The 10,826-nt window shown below is 31.9% G+C and overlaps 1 long non-coding RNA gene across 1 annotated transcript; it reads right to left on the bottom strand.

Annotated features, from left to right (window-relative positions):
* Window positions 1–2,706: 2,706 nt before the first annotated feature.
* LOC143084449 (uncharacterized) lies at window positions 2,707–10,621 on the bottom strand. The gene is made up of 3 exons (XR_012981080.1): window positions 10,507–10,621; window positions 8,893–8,954; window positions 2,707–2,984 (listed from the first exon to the last, which is right to left on the bottom strand). It is a non-coding gene; the product is annotated as an uncharacterized LOC143084449 (long non-coding RNA).
* Window positions 10,622–10,826: the final 205 nt, after the last annotated feature.

Genomic DNA, 10,826 nt, shown 5'->3' with positions numbered 1-10,826 from the left:
GCAAAACGAGTACATTTTATAAATTTAATAAAAAAACAAATTGGAACAGTTTAATACAGAAGTTTATACATGCCCATTATCTTAACCTTCATGTACAGTTCTGTTTAACAAAACTGAAATAAAAACTTTATTCTCAATTTCTGTACACAAATAGAATATTACCACAAACAAGTTCACCATGCATACCTGTATATATAAAATTGGCATTTTAGAAATGTAAAGCCTTTTTCCACAACTAACTTCAAACGTAGTTAATAACAATTGTTTTTTTTTTTATCCTTAGTACGATTAATGATATATAGCTTATATAAAAAAGAAGGCGTGGTATGTTTGCCACTGACACAAGTCTCCTTAAAAGACAAAATGACACATAAATTAACACTACAGGTGACTTTGTGGCCTTCAACAGTAATTTAAACCCATACCGCATAGTCAGTCTTAAAAGAATCCAAAATGACAAATCCTAAACAGTTCAAACGAGAAAAACAACAGCCTACATTTATGTACAAAATAATTAACAAATAACACATACAATATGCAACAGCAAACGGCAATCCTTGATTAACAGGTTTCCGATTTTGGACAGGTACATTATGAGGCGGGGTTAAACTAGTTCGAAGGCGTGCCCAGTCTACCCTAACCTGGGACAGTTGTTTTACAGAACAATCTCAGAACAACCTTTAAAAATCTCATCAATCGATACAACGAAGGAGTAAAATGTACATCTAACGAAAACACGGAGTGGAAACGGATTGGTACTTATTCATCGATCCCAACAACCAAAATATACGAAGAACAGATCGAAGAGTACTCGAAGTTACTGACAGCTAATTTAAAGCCAATAACAACTAACAAAAAAAATCTTGCATTTAGAACTCTACGCCTACATTAAAGGTGAAACATGAGATACAATTTCGTTTTCGTTTCAAACAGTTATATAAAAGCTGAATATTGAAATACTATTTCGATATTTTCGATACTGACAAGCACGACCATTGTAAAAACATCTTAGTCATCAACACGGAAACATATGATTTGCAACTCTTTCTTTCTTTTTTTTTAAATAAAGTTCCTATAAAATGTAATGAAAGCGGTTGTTCAACAAAAAAAGTAAAATCACAAAATTCTGAACTCCGAGGAAAAATCAAAACGGAAAGTTCTTACTCAAATGGCAAAATCAAAAGCTCAAACACCTCAAACGAATTGATAACAACTATCATATTCCTGACTTGGTACCTGCATTTTCTTACGTAGAAAATGGTGGATTGAAGCTTGTTTTAAAGCTAGATAAACCTCTCACTTGTATGAAAGTCGCATCAAATTCCATATTTACAATGATGCGTGAACAAAACATACAGACATAATACGTAAAAATGTCAAAAATACTGCAGTTAACTTTGTGTTTTAATCTAAGTCACTAAAAAACATACACATATGTTACAAAGAAGCAAAACATGGCATATAGACCAAGCATATTAGCAAAAATTAAAGACAAGAATACGCAAATTTACCGTAGTAAAAGAACATAATGATGGGATATATAAGTACAGAGCCACGTCATATATCTAACAAAGACACATACAAAAACATATAGACAAAGTACGTGGCAAAAACGAAAGATAACCAACAAACAAGATTTTGAAGAATGCATACTTATACATGTACAATAAAATGCATGTCAAATGTCAAAATAAGATAAAAAAAACTATCGCAAATGTATTATTAACTTGCAAATCAATAACTTAATTAAACCTTATTTTAATTCGTATTTATATAACCCTTACTTGACCTCTCATAGTCGCGTTATAGGAAAAATAAGGATGTCAACATTAAAAAGTGAAACAATGGAGCCACCAGACAGATTCTTTTTCTTCCCGACTTACTCGGCCCACAAAAAATGATTCATATACAGGAAAAATGATGATTTATATTGTTAAATCCATGACGGGTAATCAAATACACATAAAAATTATAATCATGATCAACTATTCCTATCTTTGTATGTGTTATGACTAGTTGCAGTCTTAAGAGGTACTCACGATGGTCAATTAGCATAGTCTAAAATATCTCAAGTCATTTTCTACAAACAATGTTATGATTTTCTCATAGAATTAGATAACCTCCATGTACAACCATATCATCTCTATATAAATCTACCAGGTTAATTGCGGGAAAATGTTATATGTATAAACATAAGAAGATGTGATATAACTGTCAATGATGTAACTCTCCTCCAGAGACAAAATGACATATAAGTGAGCAGCAATACATGTTATGCAATCGTATTAAATTTAAATAAAGTAAAGTAAAAATAGCAACTTTCGAAAATAAGCGGAAACGTGGTACTCTCGTTTGTATTTTTTATCAGTACGATTATTTTTCTCTCTAAAGGAATTGAGAATGCGATTTTGTGAAAATCTAAAATTAACATTTAATTTAAGACCAAAACTGGTTATTAAAAGTAAAGCTGCTGAAAAACGTGAGCCTTTGAAACCATGTGTTACCTTTCAGCATAATGGTGATTCTTCGCAATTATTTAAAAAAAACAAATGCGTATATCCTATGGAAACAAAATGACTAAAACTGAGAACGAACAAATTCCCCGTCGTTCTTGAAAACAAATGACAAATGCAAGACCTTGATAAAAACCAAACAGTCTTTTTAAGCTATAGTAACAGAAGGACTGAGTAATGCGAACCTAGTTTTACCAAATGTTGCCTTAAATCAACATAAGTTCGGAGTTTGTTAGCATAATCACAGGTGACAGCCTTCTGGACACATTGTTAAATAGTTTTCGTTAATTACGTATTATAATATCTCACAGGATATAGACTTGATTTTGTTAATAATCAACAATAGTAAAACAAAACATGGAGGAGTATACATGTACCAAACGGAGATAATCAATCGTCTTCAATAGTATGTGTTCTATCCCTGTCTGTTTCGTTCAGCGTAATTTCTGTAAACTCCTGACCAGCTCTGTGCTACAATAATACACAATATTAAGCTATGAAGTAAATAATAATAAAACGAGCGCAATATGTAAAAATAGAAGGTAACCTTTTCTTTTCTTAAAAATACAGAAGGGGTATGCGTCAATAAGGCAGCCCAAATAATATGTCAAGTGGTCACGGCCTTGAACAATTTATATGTTATATGCAAAGATAATATATGTGGTAGAGTGGATTTTCTGCCGTTTACATTGGATGCATTGATTATATTATATGTACTAATTCTAAATATCTCTTGCAGATGATTCGTTTGCAATCTACTTGTGATTAGGTCTTATTTTATTGGTCATTGTTGGTCTTGTGATATTATATAGAGGGAATTCAAGTTAAATGGCTGGTCAATGTTGGTCTTTGTTTACAAAAGTTTAAATAGTTTAATTATTTGGTATCCAGTCTTTGTAGTTACTTTTCGTATAAGGATTGAAACATTTAGTGATATTGGATACACTTATATTCAGTCAGGAACCATTAATAAAGCATATTTTGGTAAGTTACATTTATTTACATTGAGAGCCTTTGTTCTGACAGATGGATGAAGTATGAATCCTGATTATGATATTTTATTAAAAGAGGGACGAAAGATACGAAAGGGACAGTCAAACTCATAAATCTAAAACAAACTGACAACGCCATGGCTAAAAATGAAAAAGACAAACAGAAAAACAATAGTACACATGACACAACATAGAAAACTAAAGAATAAACAACACGAACCCCACCAAAAACTAGGGGTGATCTCAGGTGCTCCGGAAGGGTAAGCAGATCCTGCTTCACATGTGGCACCCGTCGTGTTGCTTATGTGATTACAAATCCGGTAAATAGTCTAATTCGGTAGGTCACATTCATGAAAGGGAAGGGAATTGTAGTTACGAAGTAAGGAACATATCCGATATCATTTGTGAAACGGTTATTCCATAACGGTCAACCAACTCGTGATGGCGTCCGTAAATTTACGAAGGGATGATTTCAACTTCACCTTTTGGAACTCTTGGTTTAATAGCTTCCTTTCGAGCAGTAAACCTCTATCAAGAAAATCATGATAGGAAATGCAAGCACGGGAATATCGTATCAATTGGGAGATATATACCCCGTATGCAGGTGCTGCTGGAATGTTGCTTCTTAGAAATGGAAAGTTCACAATTGGAAAGCTGAAATCATCTCTTTTGTCGTAAAGTTTTGTTTTCAACCGACCCTCATTGTCAATTTCTAGATGTAAGTCAAGATATGAAGCCGACTTAACTGTATCTGTAGTATCCTTTATCTCCAATTCGATGGGATAGATGCGTTCCACATAGTCACCAAATTTTGAACATGCAAGGTAAAAGTAAGTTTCCCCAATGTCCAAGTAAGTGTGAGATTTTAGTTTGAGAGATGATTATATGAGTTGATTGTTTTGAGAGCTTTTGTGTATTTGCCTTACGGGTGAGTTTGATTTATTTTAACAGTGACCTTGACCTATGTTATGGTATGGTATTATTGTCAATAATGACGTAGATATTTAAATGTAAACAAGTCAGATAATATTATGTTTGTTTATAAATGATAGTACCTTTTTGTAAAGATTTATTTGTTTACTATGATCTTGTACTTATAATTGTAATATTGATTTCAGATAATGATATTATGCATTGACCATATATCCATGATATAAGGATATAAGGATATAAGTTAAATAGTGTAGCTGTTGATGTTATATATTGTACAAACTCATTTCCACGAATTGGTGAGTTTACTTAACTGTGTAAATTGATTGCATTTGTATTTTATTTATGTTTACCTGTATAACTTGACTATGACAGATATTTCATTGTCACTTTGAAAATATTACACTGGGATTATTTTCCCTGATTATGAACATTAAAGCTAGATTCACATGAAGTTAAATATTTATATTTATATTGATGATAAATGATAATTCATTTATATTATATTAAAAGACATTATATACGAAGCTCAAATTATCTGTAATGTAGTTATTGTTTATTGTTTGTAAATTCACATTTTGATTTCCAACCGTATACCGTTTGTACAGAAATTTTAAAAGATGTTTATATGTATTCAGTCGGATCGATTGACATGAACTGTTATGAAGTTTAAAGGTTAAAATATAAAATGTTTTAACTATATAAGACCATGGGAACTTAAATGATAATAAAAGTGTAATAGACTAGTACTTTTAGGCCGTGTTCACACCAAACGCCATGTACAGTAAACTTGTTTACAATTAGTTTAATGTACTGGACATTGGTGTCACATTAAATTTGTTCACATCTATACACCTTGTTTAATTACCTGTACATAAGATTTGTTCACACTTGTAAACTTTATGACATTTAAATGAGCGGAAAAATTTCTGGCTCAGATAAATTAACAAAATACTCCCCCCCCCCCCAATTTTTTAAAATTTAAGTGGTTGCTTCTTTATGAAAGCCATTTTGCTGATGTGCAGTAGTTTAAATATAATAAAGATGTCTCGATTAAGCATTAGAAAACGTAGGCTGCAGCAGCGTGCTTACAGGCAAAGAATATATATTTTTATTCTCATAAAGCCAATGCATTACATCGGAACAGAGATTGAAGGAGAAGAAGGAATCATATATTAGGGATCACTATATTCCTATCTTGTCTGTTTGTTTCAAATGGTATTTCTTCTCCAAGGAGTATTTGGCAAAAGGAGGGGGTAATGTTTTTTTTTAGTTTTAAGGGTAATTTAACGGATGTGAGATACATGTACTAGACAAACAATTATTATACATTTACCTCACACTTTTTAAGTAATGCATTTATGAGTGAATCGTTGTTTGAGTAAAGACCAGTGCAAACATTTCTTTGCAAGTCAAGTCGATTCGGAAAGACCTTAATTTTCAAATGAAATATGTGTTCGGCAATGATGCTGCTTTGAGTCTTGATAAGGGCTTAATAAAGCTACGTTAAGTTAAAAAAAAAAAACAAATAAAAATATCAAGTTTAGACAAATATTTCTGTAAAGAACTTTATTTATAATTGTTAAAAATATCAATTTTATTCAAAAATGTTTTAAATGCCTAGTTTTGTGTACACTTAATCTACACAAGGCCTACATCAAGTATCGACTGCATGTAGACAAAACATGTTTTACACTACATGTAAACATTTTATCAATGGGAACGTAATTTTGTTTAGTTTACGTGTGAGTTACACTTACACAACACCGAGTTTAGGTCAATGTGAACACGGCCTTAGATAATGAATTGTATCGTTTATTGTATTATCTTTACCATTGTTTATTTGTTATTCCAGAGTTAGTGTATGCAATTGTAAGATGATTGCATGTGATGTACAATTGATGAATAAAGTACCCTATGACTCAGATGACTTATTAGTATTTGATGAAGCAGAAAATTAGACTTTTACATGTAGACATGTGTCAAGAATATTGTATATTTTTAATATGCGTAGAAGGCAATTTTCAACTCGTGACTTTCTATTATTTAAAAAAAGGCTTATGTTACAATTATACAAAATATTGAAGTAGTCAGATTGCATAGTCCGATTTGTTTAGAGATATGAAATGCAGTGCACCGATTGGTAGAGGAGTTAATCTTGTCATTAATGTTGAACTCAAATTACAGACTGATGGTCATATACAATACTTATACAATTTGCAATGAACTAAGAGAACATATGTATTTTAAAACAAAACTGTTAGAAACTCTATTAAATTCACTTCGGTACCTCCGAAAATTACAATTCTGTTCTTCTCCCCATGTAATAAGAGCAACGAAAAGTCATGTCCAACATGTAGTACATCCAATAGCATAAAGTGAACTTAGTATACTTGAAAATTTGATGAACCGTGGTGTAAATGATGAAGGAAAAATCCATCATAGAAGGTTGAGACACTTACTATGTCAGTAAATTGACCAGTCCTTAAAACTGAGATACATGTAGTGTACTTGTTTGGTCTCATTGTCAGTCGAAATAAAGTGGTAACATCTTCACTAGTTGGATAGCATGCACAATTGTAGATGGTAGCTGTTGGTTTGGGATGCCCAAAAGCAAATTTTAAAAGGATAGAACGAAATCAGCCAATCAGGAGTTATAAATGTAATATACTAATAGAATAAAAAGGTACAGAAAAGTCCCAATTCACAAAGAACTTGAAATATAAACGCTCACACTAGAAGGCTAGAGTTTTTTTTATCAAAGAATATGGACTTTAGTAAGGAAACAAGTGGCACAAAAGTATGAAAAACCAACGATTGCAACCGAAATAAAATATTTTAAACCTCGCTAAACTGGTTGTTAAATGGGAGATCCTTCTATTGGTTCGGACACGGCCATGTTTCAATAGTTACTGATAGGTATGACAAAGATCACTTCATAAACTACACAAACGATGCTCATGATCTACGTATGGGGTGTTATATGTATCATAACCTGATCATTAAACGTCTTACTTATGGTCCAATAAATAGTAAACAACAACATGGACTAGCACTAATATAAGTGATAACATGTGTTAAACTAATAACGTACAGGCATTTTGTGTGGAATCCCGAATAGACTTTTATATTTTCAAAACGTTAATGACTGTAATGATAATTTAGGCATCGGGAATATCTCAAAACAATTGTTACTTCATTTTTTCTTGATAAGTTTTGTTCCCACGGGTACATAATTATAATATTCAAGCAAAGATGTAGTGTATTCATGATTTGTTGCTGAAATGAGGCCCAATACAAAATTTTTTGCTGATAAAAACAAACGGAAATATCATCTTAATAAGCGAGAGAAAACTAAACATAACCATTAATTCAATGTTATTATACAGCATAATCCAAAACACTCAATAATATATACTTATCCTCAAATTAAAAAAAAAAATAAAACACTGTCTTATAATACTGCCCCAAGGCAGGTGCCCATAATTCAGTGGTTGTCGATTGTTGCTGTATGTCATATTTTTTTTCCATTGATTTTTTGTTCATTAACCAGGCCGTACGTTTTCTCGTTTGAATTGTTTTACATTTTTCAATTCGGGGCCTAATACCGCTGACTATATGGTATGGGTTTTGCTAATTGTTGAAGGTCGTACTGTGACATATATTTATTAAATTCTACGTCATGTTGTCTCTGGTAGAAAGTTGTCTAATTGGCCATCATACCAAATCTATTTCTTTTTCAATGATCCTCAAATTTTCACCAAAACTATAAAACATCGCCGTTCTGGGTTACGAAAATGAATGAAATCGTTCCTTTATTCATAGATAGATAATCAATAAAATGGATCGATAATATCCCTGTCATGTAAAAATTTTCCCGTTATGGGGACGAGGGATATTTCCTCTTGTTTAAAATCCGGGTTTCGTAGTCTTGCACTAAGCCACTGTATTATTTTTCCTTTTTAATATTCCCACGTTGTTAACTTAATCAGGATCAATATTTAAGCAGAATATGTAAGAACAAATCCTGTTACTTCAAAGCGCACGAGAGTTTTTTTATTTGGCAATGACTAAACCAAAGAAAGAAAACGTTAACGGGCAGGACTGAAAGTTAGTAAGTGTACTTAGAATAAGACCGTCTTAAGGGTATTCTTAAACGATGTTAAGAGAAAGAAAAGGGCGAAGAAAGAATGGTGGTTCTAATTACACTCTTAAAAGGTTATTAGCGCACTCTTTTTGCTATTGTAAACTATGACTTACGAGAACTTTAAGTGATGTTTCTTGTTACTGGCCCCAGGATCGGGTAAGCAGTCAAGAATTATTTATTCTATTAAACTATTCATTGTCATATGCATTTTAAGAATCACGGTCTTAAATGGTATACAACCCGTGACATTTGGCAAACCAGACAACTGAATCATCAAACAATCTTGTGTAATCATTTCACAAATACTCACCCTATATAACACAGTAGATTGATCGTCAGTGTTGGAAGGTTTTCTCATTATATTTTGCCGTGCTAAAAAAAATAGTTTTAACATTACAATTGGTAAAAGAATGTAAGATATAACAATGAATTTCCTATATTTGTTTTATTATATCGACATGTGTAATACAGTTTTAATATTTATCTATATAAAAATGTAATCCAGAAAAATGCACCGTGCCGGCCTTTTATTTTTAATTCATTTAATTGTATATAACGTGTTCAGGTACATAAGAATTTAAATAAAATAAGGCATAGTGTAAAAATAGAAGTTTGTCGAACTTCATATCTGTATCTACTTTTAAATTATCTAAAATAAAACAAAATAATGATTAAGATAGTAAACTGGTTGACTGTATTTTCATACGGTACAGTGATGCAGCTAAACATTTAATTACTTTCCTTGAATGGTTAACAATTAAAAGTGTCAATTTTCAACAACTATCAAGATAGAACAATCTTTCGCACTCAACGTGCACAAATTATTGATCTATTTCACTTCATGTACATCTCTTTATGTATCATCAAAAGGTGTGGTTAATGTGTATCCTATGATTTTGCTGCTGTGAATAGAGAAAGTAGAGCATTATTCATATTCTTCTTAGTTACCAATTCTAGGTAAACTGCTTAATAAATTTAATTATTACCATGATGGGATATTACGACTTCTACTTTACAGAAATGTGCTTTTTAGGTCCAAGTAAGCTGTTTGATAATGATTTCTTCATTTATGCATGATTTCTGAATCTAAACTGTGAAGTTTGAAATTGGGGAACATTTTAAATCTAGAGTAAGAAGGCTTCTCTTCTCTAAATGGCGAACGTTGTACATGAACGGGTACGTTCGATTGCAAGCCGAGGTGGATCGTAAACATTGAAGAAAATCGGAAAAGTCCGAATGTTTGGTTGAAATGGGCTTCTTTAATATAACACCATAAAATAATTTTATAGAATTCAGCGCTTAAAATGTGGTTCGTTTGTTCATTAGGGTCCACTGTCTATACAGTCTAAAATAAGCTACATCCCTGTTCTAGATCAAGAAATATGAAAAAAAAATAGTGAAAAATGTGACTCTTTTAATATATATGATAGGGTCTTTATATGAGGATAGTTGGGAAGTTTTTGGTAGAACTGGATGTCAAACTTTATCGCTCCATTGCACACACATATATATTACTTTAACTTATACTTATTAGAAATATACACACTGGTGATTGGCAGTGAATTTTATGAACACCTGCTGAATGTTAATTGAATAATTGTTTACAAAATTTTCGAATTCATAAGGCCTAAAAGGTTGTCCTGATATCGTACCTTCTCCTTCGAGTCAAATTAATTTCATATTCCGCATATCACTAGGGATCTACTAATGTGAGATTTCAAAATTTGAATGGCGAACAGATGAATGACATACAAATTCTTTAGAGCCTTTCTAGTTTCTTTTTCTCATTTTGTAGCATGGGAAATCTCAGTCGAAATATACGTAACCGGTAGTTTTAAAAATTATTAGCAATATTTCTTATTCACACCCGGTGAATCAATTAAATTTCGGTAAACTAGTCTTTAATTTTGTACAAACTTCTTACCTATTTTTCTGCTATTGACAAAGTGTTGTATTACATTCATGACGAGTACCACGGTTATGGCTGCTCCACAGGCAAACATGAAGATGACTATTGGAGAAAAATATCTTCGACCTGTATTTATATTGATAATGCATACACATTAAAACTAAAGTATATTTGTTTTTGTTATGGCTCCTTTTAGTTTTTCTTACTTAGTATAAAAAAAGAAGATGTGGTATGATTGCCAATGAGACAACTCTCCACGAGAGATCAAAATGACACAGAAATTAACAACTTAAGGTCAGCGTACGGCCTTCAAAAATGAGCAAAGCACATACCGC

Source organism: Mytilus galloprovincialis, chromosome 7, assembly GCF_965363235.1.
Source record: "Mytilus galloprovincialis chromosome 7, xbMytGall1.hap1.1, whole genome shotgun sequence".
In the NCBI taxonomy this organism is placed as follows: domain Eukaryota; kingdom Metazoa; phylum Mollusca; class Bivalvia; order Mytilida; family Mytilidae; genus Mytilus; species Mytilus galloprovincialis.
This window is presented reverse-complemented; position numbering and strand designations above follow the sequence as displayed.